The sequence below is a fragment of the Corapipo altera genome, unplaced genomic scaffold, assembly GCF_003945725.1.
Source record: "Corapipo altera isolate COAL_440 unplaced genomic scaffold, ASM394572v1 61044, whole genome shotgun sequence".
NCBI classification, from domain to species: domain Eukaryota; kingdom Metazoa; phylum Chordata; class Aves; order Passeriformes; family Pipridae; genus Corapipo; species Corapipo altera.
In genome coordinates, this window is record NW_020885018.1 from 719,971 (window position 1) to 742,021 (window position 22,051).

General features: G+C 42.5%; 1 protein-coding gene across 1 annotated transcript in view; it reads right to left on the minus strand.

The window, feature by feature from the left end:
• LOC113959004 (ubiquitin-conjugating enzyme E2 R2) overlaps window positions 1-22,051 on the minus strand; it is a 121,595-nt gene that overhangs the window by 30,299 nt on the left and 69,245 nt on the right. The gene's annotated exons all lie outside the window — the stretch shown is intronic.

Below are 22,051 nucleotides of genomic sequence, written 5' to 3' on the forward strand. Positions count from 1 at the left end.
CTTTGGTCGTCTCAACAGTGACATATGGTGACTCCAATGCGATTGCTGTGCCGAAGAAGATTTATCTCCGAGAGAGAGTTTGAAGGGATTTTTCTCTGAGAGAGAAAGACTTTGAAGATTTATCTCCAAGAGAGAGAGAGTTTGCAGTGATTTCTCTCCTAGAGAGAGAGGGAGCAGTGATTTCTCTCCTAGAGAGAGAGGGACTCGTGGGTCGACGCAGGAGGGAGACAGCGCCCGATGTAGCTTTGAGAGCAGTGGAGTTTCTGCCTGGTTCAGACCTGAGATTTATTAACACCTCATTTAGGTAAGCTATCAGGGTGAGTCGTTTGGAATAAAAATTGTACAATGGGACAGCATATAACTAAAGATGAAAATGTAGTTTTATCTATATGGAAAACCCTCCTTAATCATAGGCATGTCAAGGTTAACGATTTTGATTTACGACATTTGTTGTTATGGTGTTGAAAACAAGATTTTAAAGCTACTATGTTAGTTGCATTTACTTTGTCTGCCTGGCACTTGCTCTGTGAGACTTTGAAAGATTTAGAAGCAATCTATGCAATAATTCACATAAGAACCAAACTCTGAGACACAGCTACCCAGGAAGATAAGCAGGTTGCCGGTGTACTGAAAGTGTAGCAAACTGTCTTTGAACCATGCCTCCAAGCCAGAAAATGTAGAAAAACCTAAAAATTCACTCCCGGAGGCAGAAAAGAAGGAGGGGCCCCGCCCCTTCATTGCCGCCGCTGCAGAAAAAACAGTTTTTCCACTGGATGACTCCGCTGAGAAAATAACTAATGAGAGAAATTCAAATCGAGATGTACAGGTGAATGGAGAGGGGCAGAAATAAACTAGAGAGCAGGGCCCAGACGGAGAACAAGAGAGCAGAGCCCATCTTTGTACCAGCCATCGGACTTAAGAGTCAGCACTCACCTTCTTTCTTTTTCGCAGCCTGGGTTACCTATTTGTTCATGTGCTAGTTGGTCGTTTCAGTTTCACAATGTGTGTGGGGCAAGACACATAAGCTATGCAACAGTTTTAAAAAGTTCTCACAGATTAAGTTTAATGTAGTGAAAGCCTGAAGAAGACGATCCCTGCCACCTACGAGCGGCGGGGGGAGGGGGGGGGGGGGCAAGCTAGAAAAGCTGCCTTCTGATATTTCTGCTAACTCTTGTGTTTACTGTCTGTCCAATGTGTCGTTGTGAGCTCACAGTGTTACTAATGTTACCGTGTGTGTGTGTGTGTATGTGTGTGTGTGTGTGTGTGTGTGTGTGGAGAAGCGACCAAAGCTTTTGCCAGGAGAAAAAAGAAAAAGAAAGGTAAAAAACCCTCCTTTGCAAAATTCAGCCTTACCAGGAAGAGAAATAAAGTGTATTCACACAGTAGAGACAGTTTGTTGCTTAGCAACCAAGTAAGAGCTCAAACCTCCCCCTGCCGAATCCACGAAAAGTTTAAAATACCAATTTCTCGGAGCTAGGGAGGGAATAAAACCCTCATGCTTTATAGAAACTGTAACTTTTCAACCTTTTGATTAGAGAAAGAAATTATCTTTCTTTGCAATCAAGGCGGGGGGGAATGAGAACATACATAAACGTAACAGAGAAGTAGAGTTTTTAAAGTTTTTATAGCGACTACTGACAGATTTTCTTTGAAGTCTAAAAACTCATCTCGCTGCCTGCGATAAGAAATTCCAAAGTGTGTGGGGGGACCAACTTTCCACCGGAGCAGAGTGAAGGTGGTGTCAGCTACAGCTGTGCTGCCTTCCCCCTCCTTTCCCCCAGGCGCAGACAGTCGTGCAAACACCCTTTCGTTGCTTCTGTGTTTTACAGACAAGTCTTTAGAGATTTCTAGAAAATTTTTTTGGTAGACTAATTTAGTAAAATGCCTAGTTCCAAGATATCTTATTCGACAAAGGCAGTTTTTGCCAGAGAAAAAAGGAAAAAATAGACCGTTTTAGCCTGAGATTTCCACCTTTGTGGGGAGGGAGATAAGATCTAAAGAGATAACACAGAGAATTGCCTAGCAACAAACGGCCTTTCAAGTTTAAAATGATCATTAGTTACAGCTTTACATTGCTTGGTTTGAGTTTATTATATTTGAGAATTCAAAAGACAAATTCTACCTTGCTCAGATTCTATAAAATACAAATATGAGTAATTTTGAAAATATCTAAAATTGTCTTAAACTGCATCTGTTCTAGTCTCTGTGCTAAGCAGCAGAGGTGTGTCCCTGTTATCGAGTAAAAACCGTAGACCAGAGCTGTTGCTGCTTTGCCAAGAAGCATCCCTGATCCCCTGGTATGTTCCTATAAGCAAGATCCTGGTTTAAAGCAACCTGAAGGCTGGATGACACTGCTTAAGTCTGAAAGGACATGACTATTCTCCAATTTCATTTTTTTGCATCCAGAGAGACAGAAATCTGCCCTATGAATTAGTGTGAATCCTTACATTAAAAATGCTGTTCAAATCCCAAGCTGTGACTTGATAACAGAAAGGTGAAAGAGATGAAACTATATTTAATCCAATAATGCAAATGGACCCTTATCCATGGAGGCGACACAAAATGAGGACAGCTGTAGCCAAATGAAAGTAGGGGGCTCCTTGGACATTTTTAATTCCAAATTAATAGACCACCCTTACTGTAAAAGTCCTCTCGAGGAGCCTTCACTAGAAAGCACAAGACTGAAATCAGGAACTAGGAAGGGAGGCAAAAGGGACAATCAGAAAACTTCCCGGGTGGCTGATGAGCAGTTGACAATGTGGCTTTGTGAATTCCTAGATGAAGTTACAAAGAAATATGGCAGTTTAATACCACTCTGTGAAAAAGATGTCATGGGAAGATTAAAAGAAGTCTTTAATGAAGATTTCCACCATAGAAAACCTTTTATCACCAGGGAAATCATGAAATACTGAGAAAAACATCCAAAATCCTCCACTTGCAATTTCTGAGTCTTCTATAATAAGCGCATGCTAGATATGGATGATTTAGCTACACTGGAAGGCCAGAATTGGCTGAATGACCAGATAATTAACATGTATGGTGAACTCCTAATGGATGCAGTCCCTGAAAAGGTTCATTTCTTTAACAGTTTTTTTCATTAACAGCTCATAACCAAAGGATATAATGGGGTAAAATGATGGACTAAAAAGGTGGACTTATTTAAAAAGACTCTTGTTAATTCCTATTCACCTGGAAGTCCACTGGTCCCTCATTGCTGTGAACATCCCCAGTCGAATTATTTCATTTTATGATTCATTTTAACTTTTGTGTAGAGAACATTCGAAAGTATTTGCTGACTGACGCAAAGGAGAAGAATCGCCCCGAGTTCCTTCAGGGTTGGCAGACTGCTATGACAAAGTGCATTCCACAACAAAAAAATAACAGTGACTGTGGAGTTTTTGTGCTCCAGTACTGCAAGTGCCTCTCCTTAGACCAGCCTTTTCAGTCCTCCCAAGAAGATATGTCCCGAGTGAGAAAAAGGATTTACAAGGAGTTGTGTGAACACCAGTTAATAGACTAATAAATGCAACCAACCTAATTTATCTGGCATTTCTAACAAATTGCAGCCAGTGTTTGTGTACTTGAATTTCTAAAAATTTCCAAAAATTTTGAGCTATTCTCAGCTGAGTGGTGTGACCACTATCATTACCTCAATTTTTTGACAAGTTCTTTAATTAGCAGAACATGACAGAGTTGCCATAGAATATTCCTAATGTCAGTTTGGTTCTCTTATATTCTCAGCATGCATATAGGCAAAGCATGCAACTAAAACCATAAAACGGTAGATTTAGTGCACCTTTGAGATGTAGCTAGAAATGACAAATACGGGTGAATTTGTCTGGAAACATAAAGATACATGGTGTGTTTTCTGATGCAATAATGCTTTGAATCAATAACAGATAATAGTCATAGCAATGGAATTTAGGTTGTGAAACAAGTGCATTTAAGTTAGAAATTAAAAGTGTACAAGCATTACTTTCTTATGTTCTTTTAGCTCAAATGACATTGTTTTTATTGTGCTACATAGAAAAATCAAATTACTGCAAGATACAAATATGCAGAAATTCCTAACTCACTCATGGAACAAGTTGTTATCAAAAAAGCATTTTACACATCAAATGAATATTTTTAAATACAAAAAAAAGGGAAAGAGACTATGTATGCACATAAACAGATGCTAACTCAGAATAGATCTCATTTAAGTTTGTTAGACCTTATATTTCTTATAATAATTCCTCTTCAAACCAGGTACAGTTGTTAAACGTGACTACCAAAAATGACAAACTGGAAAGTACGTAGCCAATAACTACCTGAAATATAAAATGTGTAGTTGAAGTGTGGAAGTATAATGGAAATTCCGGTTGTGTGTGAGTGAAGAATGACTGAGGTGGTGTCTTGGGGTAAAAAGTGTTTTTCCCTGGAGTTAGAAAAGTGGTAACCCCTGAGGAGGTGGTGTTCTTGGTGTAGGGCCCAATCAGAAGCTACATTTCACTCCTTTGAAATCAACATATTATAACAGACCGGAAAAGAAGGGAGATGACGTAGTTGGAAGAGAGGCAGCCATGGTCTGAGTCACGAGGAGAGAAGGGTCAGGAGCCCCGCTGGGGGCTGCAGGAACCTGGAACAGTGTTAAACTGGACCAAGTACTGTAGCTAAGAGCTGGGGGAAGTTTCCTTGCTGTGAGTAGACAGTCAGAGACACCGAAAGCGGCAGCGGAGAAGTACTGAACAGAGTGCTGTGGCCAAGAGCAAAAAGAGATAGCAAGCAGCAAGATGGCACATAGCCAGGTTGAGAGACGCAGAGATGTTCTGCAGGAGGGAGAGCTGGCAATAGAGTAGAGAAAACTCAGCAGAGACTGTTTTGGGGTAAGACTGAATTACTTTCCCAAAACCCTTGGAGACCCCTCTTAGAAGTAGGGGGTGGACTTCCATTTGAAGGGAGTCCTGAAATGCAGCAGCACCGGAGAGAGGAGCTAAGAAGCTCAGAGACGTTCTGAAGGTGGATCAGGACGGGCAGGAGGAATGCGGGGGAAGTGACCTTGTCCCCCCCGCTGCTGCCATGTTGGCAGCTGAGACAGAGCAAAGAAGTTCTAGTAGAACACTTGGGGCAAAGACTGAACTGAGAGCTGCCCTAAACATTCCAACTCAGGAGGAGCTTGAATCCCCTGAGGAAGGGACTTTCACGAAGATGCCCTGCACTTCGTGATATGACGTGGTGAGGTGAGCCTTTGTCCCGGCTATCGCAGTCTACGGGAGAGAGACCTTTGGCTGGAGCCGAAGGGTCGAGAGGTGAGAGAAGATCCCTCGTGTTGTAATGGAGAGGGAGAGAGAGAGATATTTTCCAGCTACGACAACTCCAGCTACAACTGATGCTTTGAAGAGGAAAGGCACTGCTGCCCTGAAAGTGGAAAGGATCTTTTCTTCTTCCCTTCTGAACTTTTTATTGGAGAGATTTGATCTAATGTAAATATATTGCTTTACCATAGGAGAGAGAGTTAGAATTGTATGTATAATGTATTATAGAATTTATTGTGTAGTAATAAACTGTAATATAATTCCCCTCTCCCCATACTGAGTCTTGTGTTATGTCTGGAAAACCCTCTCACACTGAAGCAAATTGTGGGAGGGGGGTTTGGACTTAGAAATTGGATTTTTGAGGGTCTCAAACCACAACAGGTGGCCACCTATTGAATGACTGAAAAAAGACTGTATGAGAGAAAGAAACTGTATAGATATATATGTGTGTAAACTTAAAAATACTTTACATTAGAGTGTTAAGATTTTAAGGAAATGTGTTACATGAATCTGTCAGACTATAGTGAGTCCTTATTCTAGATGGTAGATAAAGTCTCTAACTTTTTTCTTGAAGTGTTGTTATCCATCCTTATTGTAGGATGCTGCATTTCTTCTTAACTTTGAACCAGGGTTTGTCGATACTGATGCCTTGCTTGATCAGCCTGTTGCAAAGGGCCCTGCAACAGACTGTCAAGGCCATCTTTGTGGTATAAATACAAAAAAAGGAGGAATTGTCGGGGTTATCATCAGGTCTGTTGGAAGGAAGTAAGAAGATGGAAGACAGGAATTACAAAAACGGAAATCCTGGACTTTCTGCAAGTCACCGTTGTTGGGAGAATAGAGATCGTGTGTGAACAATTTCCTTTGCATTTCTGTAGGCCTTGCCTTGGCATGGCTGGGTGAAGACAGTAAAAAGAACTGCATAGCTAACATGGCTTCAGCCTTTGAAGTTAGAACAAAGAAGGCTCCCTTCCAAGGTTAAGGTAGAGTTTCAAGAGGGTGAACATGTGTCCTCAGCTCATATGGACACCTGTTGTGGTCCAATTAGCAGTGGACAACAAAGTATGTTTCTCTTATGTATCCAATGCTGTGTGAAGAAGAATCATGCGTCCGGGTGTAGCAGCAGTATATAATGAGTGTTCTTCTTGTAATAAACTGACATTTTGCCGACCAAATTGGCCTGTGAGCAATCTGTTCCGTGCCCCTCCACCAATACACCGTGACTGTGCTTTAGCCAGATCATCATGACTAAGTAGATGCTGTATTGGCATCTGCTATTTGGCAGCCAATCCTGATGTATGTGTACATAAAAGCACCAAGTATAGGTTAACATGTATGTTGTGTTAAGGTCTATAAATGTCTGTAACCTGTTACAATAAAGATTCCTTCTATTCTGTCCCTGCTTTGGAAGAAGATGATTCTGTGTCGCTTTGGCCGTCTCAACAGTGACAATAAGGCATTTACCAAGTCCTAGTTCAAAGCAGTACTATCCAACAACTGTTGTTCAACAAGGTAAAATAGATTTGAAAAGCTAGAACTCAAGATATAATTGTTTTCTTGCTAGGTTCAGATGCAGGCTAAAAACACTTACTAAGGTGAAAGGACCTATTCTACATTTGCCAGTGCAAAGGTTTTCAATTACTCTTTCTCAGTGGGAAAAAAAAAATTATTAAATACATGCCCAATTGAGATCCAAAGGGTTGGGGGTTTTTTGCCTTTCTTGTGCTAGTTAAACTGGTCCATCTACCTGTGTTCCTAATAGTTACTTAATTTCTTGCCACAAGCATTTCCCAAGTGTGAATACCATCTGTTCGTTTAATAAATCAGCATAACTTGATGAACCAAATATTGATGGGCAATGATATCAAACATTACCTTCCAGGGCCTCTGAGGTCAGTAGCCATCTGTGGGGCAAGACTCCCAGAGCCAAGTTAGTTGTGGGAAGACTGCAGAAATCCCAGCACTGAATATTAGTTTCTCTGTGCCATCCTGACATTCACAGCAGTCAGGAAAGCCAAATCTGGACTGGTTAATGCCAAAAATGTTCCCCTCAAAGGAGGACTCACACACCACTTTCTGCACTGTGGAGCACAGATCCTTCCCTTGGCACTGCTCAACCCACCAAGAAAGTCCCACCAGTCTAATGTGGCATCTCCAGAGAAGCATTTCCTGGCACCTGCATAACAGCTGGGCTCACACGCAACTGACAATACAAAAAAAGACCCCAAAAGCAGGTCACATACAATGAGAGTAGAATCCTGGGTCCTCCTCTTCCACTTAAGCATCTAACCATGCAACTTGGATGCAGGGCACTGACCTTGTTCAACAGGACAAGCTATAGGAAATTTTATTTCCAGAAACAGAAGCAGGCAAACAGAATGGATTAAAGAGCCATTGAGAACCTGGCTACCATTTTACTTAGATCAGTGTATGCTTTTGCCTTGCAACCCAAATTTTATGAGGCCAGAGTGCCAGCTAGCCAGGAAAAGGTTTTTCTGTTCACCTTTATGAAACAAATTCAGCAGCTCACATGGTTTTACAGTCTGTACATGCCTGCTCATGATACTGACTCTATGTTGAGACAAAAGGATCAAATTAGGCAATAAACTTTTTTTTTTAAATAAAGCAGTAGCTCACAGAAAGGTTTACAGTCTACAATTTCACTGATGTAAGGCCAATCAGCTATCTGAACTTAATTCAGCCAGGTTGCTAGGTACTAAAGAGTGGCAGAGTTTTAGGGCAGCTTGTTGTTAGGTCAGTTACAGTCAGACAAACTAATTTAGGACTAAACATGCAACTCATTCCCCCACCTACAAGTACCCAACCATTACTGCATTCACCATTTTTGACTCCTCTAGCTGAGCTTAAATTGAAGAAATCTTATTTCAGTGTCCTGATTTTAGCTGCCTGCTCACCATAGCTCTTTGACACCACTGAACATACTCAATAGCCAGGGAGGTAGAGATGACAGTCATCAACCCATTCCCCCCTTCCCCAGTTTATAACTAATCATGCTTATAGTCCCTAGAAAAAGAATAAACTCCCCTGATGTTATACTCAGTAGACCATCCAGGCAGAAGATTCAGCCCTTTATAGGCATTTACAGCTACTGCACAAGAACTTCAGTTTTTAAGTTACACCATGACACATATTTCAAGAATATTGCTACTAGCACAGTCACTTTGTTTCCTATTTTACTGCCTTACTCCCTGGCATCCTCATTAGTGCCTGCACTTCAGGTTTGTTATTTTTCTTCTATTTGGATAGGGAAAACCCATAGTGAAATCTATATATGTCAGAAAAATAAAAGTCTTACTAGATACCATGCTATTTGACTGAAAATACAAACCTAAATGTTTCTACCAACCACCTAATTAAGTCCCAGTTCAGTCACTATGAATAACTACTACAGTGACTTGACACTTACATATTAATATCATCTCCCTCTCAGCAGGGAGCACTAATGCAGGCAGGACTCCTTCCTAGCTTCAGCTGTTTAGAAATTCAGTACTTATTCCAGCCTAGCTGTATATAACGCTTCTATAGTTCAACATTGATTTCTTCTACTCAAGCTAACAAAACTTACATCCACGATTTTTAGGCAGCAAGAGTAGGAATGGTAAATCCATCCTATCTGCCCACTGCAGAGAGGTCACGGGGGAAGAGCACACATTTCCTGGAAAGCCACCACCATCGCAACTGACCTGATTTGGGGAAATCAGGAACACCAGCAGCTTTTACAGCTGCCAACAAAAACTGCAGCTGCTCAGCATTTCTGGAAGCACCAGTTAAATATAATTATCATTTTAAAACATCACAAGCTTAATGCAAGCCCTATGAAAACAGCATCAGTGAAACTGAGCATCCTTTGAAAACTATATTTAAGTTCAGGTAAGAAGGAAGCATTTGAGGTTTTAAAGTATTTTGTGCTTTTTTTTGTAATGATCTGCTACAACCAGTCCACAGACAAGCTCCTACTGACTCTACGTGCAGGTACCACCAAGGTCTCCTACAGATCACCCACTCTGCTCCGGTAAGAGTTACAGTGCTTGCAGACAGCACAAAGCCTCCTCATCTTTCTTTGTAACAGGCATAACCAGGCTCCTCGCTATGCACATAGTCACTTCCTGTAGCTGCATGCCTAATGATGGCTCCTGACAACATGCTGCTAAACTACACCACACATTTAACATGCAAGAAAGCCAACAAGAACAGGAACTACAGGCCACTACTAGGTTAAGTGTTAACATCTAATCCAATAAAATTCCCTTTACTGCTTCGAGTGCATCAAGCATTCATACAATTCATCTAATGGATTCTCCTCTTCCACATTAAGCCTGGATTAGTGCATTCAGTATTAGATACTATGTGCCAGAAAACACATTCAGTAAGTACTAGCCTGTTTCTCCCATCAATGTGGTAGGTTTAAAGTGCCCTGATATCGTGCAGCTTCAGAACCTGCAAAGCAGCATTATAGCTAGCCACACTGTGTTGTTGACTATTTGACAAAGTAAAAATGAATGTAGAACCAACATTGCTATTTCAGCTCCAACTATTATGACTTAGGTCCAAAGTAATTTCTTGTGCCAGAGTTGGGCACTAACCTGGTGATTTAGCAAGAAGCAAGGTTAACTTACACAATCAGAGACTGGTTTGACAGGCAGGAGCCCGTTCTTGTTTCACACTAAATCATATCTTGTACACACTTCCTAATTTATTTATCTGGGGCATTGCTAAAAGCTATCACTTCCAATGGAAGACTCCTCTGGTATAAATTAGGTTTTTTCTTTTACCAAAACTTCTTTGAACAGTAAGTTGTTATTAAATATTTCTCTGTTATGCTGGTTTTGGCTGGGATAGAGTTCATTTTCTTCACAGTGGATAGTATGGGCTAGTATGTTTTGGACTTGTGCTGAACACAGCATTGATAGCATAGAGATGTTTTTTGTTATTGCTGAGCAGGGCTTGCACAGCATCAGGGCCTTTTCTGCTTCTCACAATACTTGCCAGTGAGTAGGCTGGGGGTGCACAAGAAGTTGGGAGGGGACACAGATGGGTCAGCTGACCCCAAGTGACCAAAGGGATATTCCAGACCATATGACATCATGCTCAGTATATAAGCTGGGGGAAGAAGGAGGAAGGGGGGGACACATTTGGAGTGATGCCATTTGTCTTCACAAGTCACCATTGCACATGATGGGGCCCTGCTCTCCTGGAGATGGCTGAACACCTGCCTGCCCATGGGAAGTGGCAAATGAATTCTTTGTTTTGCTTTGCTTGTGTGCACAGCTTTTGTTTTCCCTATTAACCTGTCTATCTCAACCCACGAGTTTTCTTGCTTTTACCATTCCGATTCTCTCCCCCATGCCACTGGTATGGGAGTGAGTGAGTGGCTGCGTGGGGCTTGGCTGCTGGCCAAGACTGTCTGTGTAGCTATGTTCATAAGATTGAGACTGTTGTTAAGTCACTCAACCCCAACCAAAGCAGTAAGCCTGCGATATGAAAGTCAAAGTTACAATTACACCTTTAAAGATAGGGCTTTCACCCACATATTACTATTTCTGTTCCTTAGATCTGAAATCAGGACTAACAATAGACATGAAGCCAGAGTTGAGCTGAATGATGAGGGAGGGATTCACTACAACCCTGTTAAGCTGGTTTGCATCCAAGCTCCTATGATCTCATAAATTCACATTCCTGTTGACTGGGCCATCTCTCAAGGGAACCAGATGCTGCTTGCTTGCTCCCCCCGCCACTTTCTACTCCAGGGATGGGCTTGAGAATTGGAGGTACAAAAGGTGAAAAATCACAGAATCGCAGAATCACCTAGGTTGGAAAAGACCTCTGAGATCATCGAGTCCAACCTATGACCCAAAACCACCTTGTCAACTAGACCATGGCACTAAGTGCCACATCCAGTCTCTTCTTAAATACCTCCAGGTGAATCCACCACCTCCCTGGGCAGCCCATTCCAATGTCTGATCACTCTCTCTGTAAAGAATTTCTTTCTAATGTCTAACCTAAGCCTCCCCTGAAAAAATCTGGACAGAGAAAAGGTTTGTTTCAGCCTGGATCATGGACAAGCTTCCCAGGGACTGTGGCAATTCCTGGAGCCAGTCCCACCATGGTTGGTTAAACAAACACCAACTTTAACATAAACTCCACTTTCTTAGAGCAAAAGAGAAAGCAGCAATGACCAGTGTCACACCTGTCTGGGGGCATAATCATGGGTTCAGATAAAAACAAATTACTGGAAACAGCAATGAGATAAGAAAACAGTAAGAGCAACAATACTAATAACAAAAGTGTACAAAGAGAGGGTGATTTAAATGCAAAATACTCACCAAGCCCTGGACAATGAAAAACAATGTCAGACACATCCTCCACCTGCCACACTTTCCCAGGACCAGAAAGGAATGCTGTTCTTATTTGAAGGGAGAGTCCCTTTTCCCCACCCCTGGCAATGACATAAGGTGATATTGAATAATGCCATGTCTTGGTCATGCCCCCTCCTGATGATCTGGGCTGGAACCAGGACATACATTTAGGATCTCAAGCAGTTCAACAGTTAAAGAAGATTATTTCTTTCTTGCAGTGGGTTTTACTGCAGGGACAGTCCATGGTATTGTCCAGTTAATTGTTCTGCTCAGTCTGAACCATGCAACAACCACTCTTGCTCTGGGTAGAAACATTCATTGTCAGTGCTCTTGAACCAGGAAACATCCAGCTTCATACAAGGTGGTTGTTAATGCTTTCGTGTGGAGAGCTTGCTGGGGACAGAAAGCTGGGAACACTGGGAACAAGGTTGAAAGTTGAATAAAAAGTTTCTGTTGGCCAGAGGCCACCTGCACACTCCTGAAGCTGGTTCCTTCCCTGGTTGTGCAACCAAGCACAGTCCCACCAGCACAGGGCCAGTAGGTGCACAGGTGAGTCCTGTAGTGCCCATGGTTTGACAGAGAGGTTTTTTCCTGCCTCAGCTTTATGTTCCAGGCTGATAATGGCAAAACAAGAGCATTTCCAGACAGGGTTAGACTTTTGAACTCCTTAGTATAGACCATTAAAACACAGCTATGTTACTTTGACAATTTTTTCCCAAAACTTCAGGTCAATACCCTCAGAGCTCAGGTAAACAAGCAGATTACAGGAGCACTCACCTACATTAGGGTAACAGTTGCCAGGTTCACTTCCATTACTTTGATTGTCAGTTTGTCTTCTCATAATGCTACAGAAAACACCATCATTGCAGCAGCTGCATGAGATGTAGCATCCAGCAAAAGATAGAGTTGGAAATAGTGGCATGCTGAGCCATCCAAGTATTTCTTCTATAACCTGTCCATTTTCATTCAGCTTTTGCATTTGTCTGCCACCTCATCACAGAAAAGACAGCTACCAGCAGCTATATAAAACCTAACACCAAAACAGAACTACTTGGTCCTCTTCTGTAGAGCAAGCTGCCAGCCCAACAGCTTTACTGAGTTTCAACCCCAGGGGCCAAGCACTAAAGCAATTTCAGATTCCCACATGAGGAAACTGACATCATACTGAGGTTTCTGTACTTTCCTGAGAATTCCCATGCTGAAATATTACTAGATTCTGCCCTCAATTCAACCTTGACTCCAGGATCAGGCCTGATTAGGAGAAAAAAGTTAAGATATTAGATTGTGACAGGCCATATGCAAGGAGACTTCTGCCATCACTTAAGGTCTCATGTTGAGATTTTGCTCTTGGGTCTGATGCCTTCTGGTTGTCCACAGACTGTATTCAAGTTGTATGGCTTGAAATCAGGCTCACTGGGTGTGTGCTATGCAGGGAGGCTAGTCTGTATGACTATTTTCCAGGCAGAAACAGATGACTCCATTCTCATTTATACCTGAACAAACACTGACTTCCTCTTTTGGACAAAATAGGAATAACAACTTCAAATGTGTGAAACTTAAGTTTCCCTAGTGTGTCTAATACTTGCTGAAGGAGTCAAAGATACTTGGCAACACTGCACCTAAAGTTAACTCCAAATCATACATCTCCTCTTAGGTGTCTGCTTTAGCGGAGAAGCTGGCACTTGAAATAGTCATACTGCAGGTATCTGAGGATGCTGGTACCTGAACTGATAAAGCTCTAACACTAGTGCAGCTGTTCTAGAAACTGTTTGTGTCTGCTTCAGGAAAAGCAATTTTCCAACTCTTTCTATTTGCAAAAATAATAAAGTTTTGCTGGAGTAGTGGCAGGAATATTTGAGGCTGCTTATTCAAAGTATCATGCTACATTATTGGCATCTCTGGCAGCATGTGTGGAAGTCTTCCAGTTATGTGTGCATGAAGTTGATATTCTGGGCACCTGTCTCCACTTGCCAAGCCTCAGGGTCCAAAAGATTGTATCTTTTACTGGGAACTGCATTAGCCTACGTCTTCAGTATCCTGTTCAGTGCTATATTTTGACCTTTCATGACCTGGATAAGTAATTTACTTCCTTGAAGCAGATTTACACACAGGCACATCTATGGAATGGTTGAGCATGAGACAGTATGATATACTTTGGATTTATCCAGGTCATTTCTCTAGTTTAGTTTGCTCAAATTCAAGTTATCATGACGAAAGCATATTCACATGATTTTGCATCAGGCTTGACAGAGTGAACTTACTTATTCATTCTCTCATTTGCATACTTACCAAAACACAGCAGATCGCTTTATTCTGTGAAGCAAGTCATACCCTTTGCATCTGCTAAGTGATGTCCAAGTTAGCTCAATATACTAATACGCTTTTCTTCAACCTGTTTTAACTATTTTTTTGACAATTCTTTAAACAAGTACCATTCATAAGTCAGTGAATGACTAATTGCCTTGATTCTCTTTGTATGCAAGCCAGGCTGGATGCAAGAGGAAAGCTCTCCTCAAAGGACAGCCAATCGCATGCTCTATTAAAAAACCAGGGCAGGTCTTGATGCAGTCACCTCTTTCATAAGCAACAAGGGGAAAGGAATATTTATAGCATTTTAAAGGCAAACCATAACACTGTGCTGCAGTGTTACACAACTTTGCCTTTCCCAGTGCAACAGGCAGTAGTTCTTTACTACTCAAGCTGACATAACAGCATTTATTTAAACAAGGAACATAGGTTTCTAGAAACTGAATAGCAACACCTAGGAATTACAGTCAAAAACTTATCTATGCTGTCTGCCACAAAAGCAAACTAAGGACTTATAAAGCCATATTTCACAGAATCACAGAATATTTTGAGTTGGAAGGGGCCACACAAAGATCATCAAGTCCATCAAGTGAATGGCCCATGCAGGGATCAAACCCACAACCTTGGTGTTATTAGTACCATGCTCTAACAAACCATGCTACTTATTTTTCAGACACTGCACTACCAATTGTAAACCCTCCTGTTTGGAGCAGGTCATAGGCAGTAAAACTAGGGAGACACAGGTAACACTTACTGATCTAACTGTATTATGCATAGCTCCAGTGTGCAACCCATCTGCAAAGTGTCTATAATCCTGTACGAGACAGTGAGGTCCAATACACCAATGCCAGTTGCCTCCCTGCCCAGCATCCTCCAGTTCACTGCAGGAACCAGCACTATGTCAGAAAGCATTCACTAGTGAGAAGTCTACGCTTGAGACACAAAAGCAAATTTTCACATTATTGCATAATGATGCACCTATCAGCTCCATTATCATAGTCTGCTTCAAACAGATCAAGTTTAAAGTTTAAGCTAAAATAAATTAGCCGATACATATCCATCCTTGCTCCTCAGGCTATTGTTGTTACAGTAACAGGTTTGGGGTGTTTTTTTGCTAGTGAGGAGCTAAATTCAAAAGGCATTCAGCATGCTGTCATTCTCTACCTCTTTTCACCCCTGCCTCGTGCTTTAGGTGATTTGGAGTTCACAGCATTACGATCACTGTAACTTTACTCAAGAGCAGCAATGACTTGGTTGCCAGCAAACTGCACTGCGAGGGATAAGAATTAACGAAAGATGAATCCTAGACCAGATGTCAGGTTTATTTTTTTCCAAACAAGACAAAACCCTAAATTGCACAATATTATTGAACTGTTAAGAGTCTCAGAGCTTTGGCCTGCTAAGGAAAGAGAGTCCAGTTCATATGACATGTTTAATTAATTTAATGACTTCAAAACAAAAACACCCACCTTAAATCAAAAATCAAAACACAGAGGCACATCACTGAGGCCCACGGAACATTAGAATCATAGAATCAACTGGGTTGGAAAGGACCTCCAAGATCATCAAGTCCAACCCTTAATCCAACACTGCCGTGGTTCCCAGACCATGGCACTGTGCCACATCCAGGCTCTTCTTAAAAACCTCCAGGGACAGTGAATCCACCACTTCCCTGGGCAGCTCATTCCAATGGCTGATTACTCTCTCTGTAAAGAAATTCTTTCTAATATCTAACCTAAACCTCCCCTGGCACAACTTGAGACCATGCCCTCTTGTCTTGCTGATAGTTGCCTGGGAAAAGAGACCAACTCCCACCTGGCTACAGCCTCCTTTCAGGTAGTTGTAGAGAGTGATGAGGTCTCCCCTGAGCCTCCTTCTCTCCAGGCTGAACAATCCCAGCTCCCTCAGCCTCTCCTCATAGGACTTGTGCTCAAGTCCCTTCACAAGCCTTGTTGCTCTTCTCTGGACCTGCTCCAGCACCTCAATATCCTTCCTGAACTGAGGGGCCCATAACTGGACACAACATTCAAGGTGTGGCCTCACCAGCGCTGAGTACAGGGGAAGAATCACTTCCCTGCTCCTGCTGCCACACTGTTCCTGATACAGGTCAGGATGCCATTGGCCTTGGTCACCTGGGTACACTGCTGGCTCATGTTCAGCTTCCTGTCAATCCAAACTCCCAGATCCCTTTCTGCCTGGTTGCTCTCCAGCCACTCTATCCCCAGCCCATGGGACTGCAGGGGGTTGCTGTGGCCAAAGTGCAGGACACAGCACTTGGTCTTGTTGAACCTCATCCTGTTGGAATCAGCCCATCTCTCCAGCTTGTCCAGGTCTCTCTGCAGAGCCCTCCTACCTTCCAGATGATCGACACTCCTCCTCAACTTGGTGTCATCTGCAAATTTGCTAATGGTGCACTCAGTCCCCTCATCCGGATCATCGATAAAGATAATAAATAGAACTGGGCCCAATACTGATCCCTGGGGGACACCACTAGTGACTGGTTGCCAACTGGATGCAGCACCGTTTACCACCACTCTCTGGACCTGGCCCTCCATCCAGTTCCTAACCCAGTACAGAGTGCCCCTGTCCAAGCCATGGGTTGCAGCTTTTTCAGGAGTGTGCCATGGGAGACAGTGTCCAAGGCTTTGCTGAAGTCCAGACAGACACATCCACAACCTTCCCCACATCCACCAGGCAGGTCACCTGATCATAAAAGGAGATCAAGTTGGTCAGACAGGACCTGCCCTTCCTAAACCCATGCTGGCTGGGTCTGATCCCTTGTCCATCCTGTAGGTGTTGTGTGATTTCACTGAGGATGATCTGCTCCATAACCTTGCCAGGCACTGAGGTCAGGTTGACTGGCCTAGAGTTTCCTGGGTCCTCCTTGCATTAAGCTGCTACTTCTCATGCTACAAAGTACTCTTGTCTTGGCCGGGGGACAAAAGCAGCAGCTGCCAGCCCAAATCTTCTATGGTAGCAGCTCCTGCAAATATATATTTAACAGCTGCATTACACCAGGCAGACAACTATCTCTTACACTAAACATTTGCCTAATCCAACATTATTTTTCAATGTGTTACAATGTTCAAGTTGTTGTCCTAAATATGGGTTCTACCTCATGTGTAAGAATCCACACAGAGTTATTTATTTCATGTCTGCACAAAGATGGGTGTTGGGTGGTGAATCCACAAAGCCAGCACACCCTCAGTATGCCAACTACCCACTTTTATACACTTCAAACAATGAAAGATCAATACCTCCCCTATACACCACAATCTAAAGCTATAGCCATTGGTTGTAGTTTCCTTCATCTCCATTTAAAGATACAGTACACAAGTATTTTATCAAGTATGTTCTATGCAAACATGTAAGGGGGTTTATGTGAGTAAGGAGCAAATGGGCAGGTGTTTTACTATGTTAATGACTAAAGGTTATCACAAAGTTTAAGTAAAATTCCTCTTTGACTTCAACAGCAGTTAGTACCATTATGGCAATTAGTCTTATTATTCTCCTAAACCAACTCCTCAAGTCTGGTAACCAAGACGTAAGCCACTCCCATACTTTAGCAATACCTAAGGATGTACTTTGTACTTTATGTAATATTTTTACTTTCCTTATAACATTTGTCATTACTATTTCTAGGCTTAAGCAAATTATTATTTTTATAGATTACCACTATAACTATAGGTAACAATATCACTAATACACAAAAACAATAACAATAGTCCTTGAGGACAGTCTAAGTTAAGGGGATTCAGATTCCCAGGTGCAATTCATTAAGGTTCTTTGTGTAGTTTTATTTTTCATGGCCTCAATGCCATTGATGTCCACTGTGATACGAAGCAGCTTTCTTCACTCTGGAATAGTGAATCCAAGAGTTAATTCCTTCTACCTTTACTGCTGTGTAGATTCTTAAAAGTACCAAATGGGGTCCTTTCCACTTTTCCTTTAATGGCTCGTCCTTCCAAGTTCAAATGTAGACATAGTCTCCAGGTTTGAAATCGTGCACCAGAGAGTGCAGAGGAAGCAAAGTCTACTGGTTAAGATACCTGTATGGGGAGGATAATACCCAAGAAAGAGACAGCAAATAATTTTTTATAATTTTCTCCCCTTTTTAAGTGCATTTGGTCAGTTTGATTTCCCATATCACGTATAGGATATGGTTTTCCATGTAATACTACAAACAGACTTACTCCTCCCTAACCCATGGAGTTATCCTAATTCTCATCAACACAATAGGTAAAACCTCTACCCATTCAAGCTGTGTTTCCTGACATAATTTTGTGATTTGTCTCGAGAGTCTGATTCATTCCTGTTTTCCACTTAATTGCAGTGTCCAAGGAGTGTGTAAATCCCATTTCATTTGGAGAAATTTTGATACTCCCTGAACTACCTCTGAAACAAAATGGGTCCAATTACCTAAGGATAGGCCTTCGGGGATCCCAAATCTAGGGATTATTTCCTTTAGTAAGACTAACAACTTCCCTAGCTCAATTCTTACAATATGAGAAAGTCTCTGGTCATCCTGAGAAGGCATTCACTAAAACACAGAGATGTTTATTATGCTCACTTTTTGGTAACTAAGAGAAATCTATTTGCCAATACTCCCCAGGAGCTATTCCTCTTTTTACCTCTCCCACTGGGGGCTTTCTTTGGATCTTAGTTTTATTTACACAGCAGACAGGACATCTTCTTGCTATTATATCTGCAGGGAACTGCATTTTTGGTCCTATAGTATGTCTTTTGATATAACTTATCAAAGCATCTGCTCCCATATGGGTCTCTTCATGTAACTTCTTGAGCAGTGCCTCCATTATTTTAGTATTAGTTAAAATCTGTTGGTTTGGAGTGACTCACCACCCTTCTGTATTTTTGGTGCACTTTAGTCCCACTAATTGATCTTCCTTTTCTGAATATTCAGGGGGTTTCCTCTCCATTCTTCTTTCAGGTATTAAAACTCCAATTATTTGTTTTTGGTTCACTGCCTTTTTTGCCACTAAGTCTGCTTTTCTATTTCCCTGTGTATTGGGTCTGGCTGAGCTGGAGTTCATTTCCCTATAGCAGCCGTCACAGTGCTGTGCTTTGCATTGGGAGCTAGAAGGGTGTTGATAACACAACAGTTGTAGGGATAGGTGCAATTGCACAAGAATTTGTAATGGAAAGCTAGAACTTGTTTTGCTTAGGAAAACTGCAAAATGCCTTCTCAAAGGGTGTGATGGTTTCACTCCAGGTCTTCCTGGAGACCAGCTTGTAACCAGGAAGGAACTAGGGTAATGACTTAGGAAGTATTCCATGCTATTCCTTTCCATAACACAACATATAAAAAGGCGCAGATAAGAGAGTTCACTCTCTTCTCTCTTCCGGTGGTTGAAGGCGACAGGTCTTTCCGTAGACGGGTTTTGTTTATATAGGCCAGGGCCTGCTACTCAGACCTGCCTGTATCTCCGGTCTCTCCGAGAGTCATGGGGGAGTTGGTTGCTGCCTTGCACACCTCTGCTGTCCCAATCAGGGAAGTATTTAATTCGTTTTTATATTTATTGACTAGCTCTCTATTAACGGGTATATTTAGGAGATATTTGTTTTTAGGTTTCTTTTTATCCCTGTTTCCCCCTCCTTTTTCCCTTTTTTTCCCTCCTCCCGGGAGTTCCCTGGTGTGGATAATATACTCAAAATGTGTATATATATATATAATTGTAAATATATACTTTTTTGATAGAATCCCATTTCATTCAAACTTCTTTCAGTTTTTTTTCCGTGGTTTGCTTTTTCTTCCCTGTCTGGGAAGTAGGCCTTGTTGTCAAGTTTCGGAGACTTAGTGGGAAACCAGTTCAAAACTTGCACAACATTTTTGGTGTCAGAAGTGGGATTCAAACCCACACCTCCAGGGGAGACTGCGAGAGAGGAAGAAGTGACTGTGACTGAGGAAGGAGTGATTGCAAGAGAAGAAGCAGCTACCAGAGAGGAAGAAACGGTTGCAAGAGAAGGAGCACGCCCAAAAGAACTAGGGGCACATCCAAAGGAAAGTAGAGCAGTATCAAGAGAAAAGAAGGTAACAGTACAAACGACCCGTGGTATATTGTCACTTGATGATTTATATCCTGACTACACATTCAGTGTTACAAAAGACGCAAAGAAGGGGTCAAAGCATCCCCCTCAACCTGAGGGAGAATTATTCCTACCCCTCCAGACCCAACCTTCTCTTGGAGGTGTGGATGATTGGAGGAGACCCTTATCTCAGCACCCGAAAGACTACTCACTACCTCCACCCGCTGGGTATCACGAACGACGTAGGAGTCCATCCCCACAGCATGAATGGCGTAGAAGTTCATCTCCATGGCGTGAATGATGTAGGAGGCCATCCCCACAGTATGAACAGCGTAGAAGTCCATCTCCACGCCATGAACGACATAGAAGCTTATCCCCACAGCATGCCCAGTCCCCACCTCCACGTGAGAGATACAGGGAGGAGGTGGGAACAGTTCCACGTAGGAGCGGAAGAGTAAAGAGGGAGGTGGAAAAGATTCTACGTGGGAGAGATGGACAAGAAATAATGCGAGAAAGCGAAATTACACAATCACTGACCACAAGGGAGCTTCGAGATTTACGGAGAGATTATATGCGTTTGCCTGGTGAAGAAGTCCTCACCTGGTTGGTGCGATGTTGGGACAAGGGAGCTGATAGTCACGTAATTGAAGGTGATGAAGTACGACAATTGGGTTCCATTGCTCGAGACCCTGTGATAGAACAAGAAATGGGAAGGGAGAAAATGGCATCCAGTCTTTGGCTCCAAATCCTCCACGCGGTGAGAGTAAAATACCCATTTAAGGAGTCCCTGAAGAGTTCTTCAAGAAGGTGGAGAACTGCGGAAGAAGGCATCCAATACCTACGGGAATTGACCATGCTGGAGATCGTCTACTCTGATCCATATTATTATGACATTCAAGTTCCCGAGAATGTTCCCTGCACACAACCGATGTGGAAAAAGGTAATTCAAGGTGCCCCTAAACCATATATTTCCTGCTTGATAACCGCATATCATCCAAAGATGGAGGAACCAAGCGTGGACACCATGTGTGCTTGGATAAGAAGCATAGAGGAAAATATGGAAGACTCATTCGACCCCCTATACTGACACACCTACAATAGGGAAAGAATGGAGAGAGATTAAAAATACTCCAGATATGAGGACGACCTTAGAGACAGTGATGACAGAAGGTATAGAGATTACAGAGAACGGCCAATGGGAAGATCACAGCGGGATTGACAAAGACGACCTCGGCCTAGACCTCGATCCTGGTCTCGATCTCGCTCACTATCCCTGTCATTCACACGTTGAAGGAAAGAATACCCTAAGCCTCGGTCACGTAACCAACTATGGGCATACCTTAGTAGTAAAGGAGAAAACATGAAGAAATGGGATGGTGAACCCACTTCCAAGCTTGAAGCTAGAGTGAGGGAGCTGAAGTAAGAGGACACTGACAAGAAAGTTGTTTACGTAGTGGATGCAGACTTCTTAGAAAAGAAACTGCGATTGCCGAAACACAAGAAGATGTAGGTCCACTTCGACGATGGCACAAAGTCTAAGAAGTCGAAGTCAAACTCCAACGACGAATGCTCTGATCAAGACCAGTAGAGGGGTCCTGCCTTCTGCCAGGAGAAGGAAAAGGACCAAGAAGATAACCGAGTTTACTGGGCTGTGTGGGTTCGATGGCCTGGCACATTGGACCCTCAGAGATACCTACCCTTGATAGATACCGGAGCCCAGTGTACTTTAATGCCTTCGGAGCATAAGAGTACCGAGACTGTTTCTATTTCTGGAGTGACAGGAGGGTCTCAAGAGTTGTCAGTAGTAGAAGCCGACATGAGCTTGACAGGAGACCAATGGGAAAAGCATCCCATTGTGACGGGGTCAGAAGCCCCTTGCATCCTTGGTATGGACTACCTAAGAAGATACTTCAAGGACACGAAAGGGTACCAGTGGGCTTTTGGTGTAGCCACGGTGATTGAAGAGGAGTCCAAGTAATTGTCTACCCGTCCTGGCCTCACAGAAGACCCTTCCATTGTAGGACTACT